We start from the raw sequence: 1,347 nt of genomic DNA on the forward strand, positions 1-1,347 counted from the left end.
GGTGTCCCCCCGGTGTCCCCCCGGTGTCCCCCCCACCCGGGTGACACTGGGGTGACACTGGGGGGGGTCCTGGGACTCCCAATGTCCCCTTGATGTCCCCCCGGTGTCCCCCCCCCCCTTGCCCGGGTGACAATGGGGTGACACTGGGAGGGTCCCCGATGTCCCCTTGGTGTCCCCTCAGTGTCCCCCCCCACTCAGGTGACACTGGGGGGTCCCCAATGTCCCCTCAATGTCCCCCCCACCCACTCAGGTGGCCCTGGGGTGACACTGGGGGGTCCCCAATGTCCCCCCAATGTCCCCCCAATGTCCCCCCGATGTCCCCCCTCCTGCTCAGGGTCCCTGGGGTGACACTGGGGGGTCTCCAATGTCCCCCCAATGTCCCCCCTCCTGCTCAGGGTCCCTGGGGTGACACTGGGGGGTCCCCGATGTCCCCCCAATGTCCCCCCCCTGCTCAGGGTCCCTGGGGTGACACTGGGGGGTCCCCGATGTCCCCCCAATGTCCCCCTGGTGTCCCCCCAATGTCCCCCCAATATCCCCCCGATGTCCCCCCAATGTCCCCCCAATGTCCCCCCGATGTCCCCCCCCTGCTCAGGGTCCCTGGGGTGACACTGGGGGGTCCCCAATATCCCCCCAATGTCCCCCCAATGTCCCCCCAATGTCCCCCCGATGTCCCCCCCCTGCTCAGGGTCCCTGGGGTGACACTGGGGGGTCCCCAATATCCCCCCAATATCCCCCCAATGTCCCCCCAATGTCCCCCCGGTGTCCCCCCGGTGTCCCCCCCGGCACTGTTGCACTCTCCCACCCCCCCGGCCGGCCACGGGGGGGGGGCGCTGCTGTAAATTTTTAATTTTCTTTGTTTTTTGGGGTTTTTTTTGTTTTGTTTTTTTTTGTTTTGTTTTTTAACGGTTCTTGGGGAAATCCAGGCCGGCTGGATGGGAATTGGTTGGTTATCGGTTAATTATCGATTAATTAACAGTTAATTATTAATTAATTGTTGCTTAACGGAGTCTTCATTGATTAAGTGCGTTTCGGGAATTTCAAATTAAATTAAATTAAATTGGTCGGGGGGGGGGGAATGGGAATAGGTGTGGGAGACGTCCTCGCTTCCTATTGGCTCCGCCGCCTGTCACTCAGGGCTATCAACCAATCACAGCCCTCCCCGAGTCTCCCGTACCCGCCTTCGCGGCGCTGTCGTTCATTGGTCGGCGCGGCTGCCACTCAAACCTCACAGCCAATCAGGGCTGGCCGGGGGCGGGGCCAGGAGCGGCCCTTGTCATTCCCATTTTTTGGGTTCAATTCCCGTTTTTTGGGTTCAATTCCTGGTTTTTTTGCATTTTACTGCACACA

This window comes from Lonchura striata, chromosome 21 (genome assembly GCF_046129695.1).
Source record: "Lonchura striata isolate bLonStr1 chromosome 21, bLonStr1.mat, whole genome shotgun sequence".
In the NCBI taxonomy this organism is placed as follows: domain Eukaryota; kingdom Metazoa; phylum Chordata; class Aves; order Passeriformes; family Estrildidae; genus Lonchura; species Lonchura striata.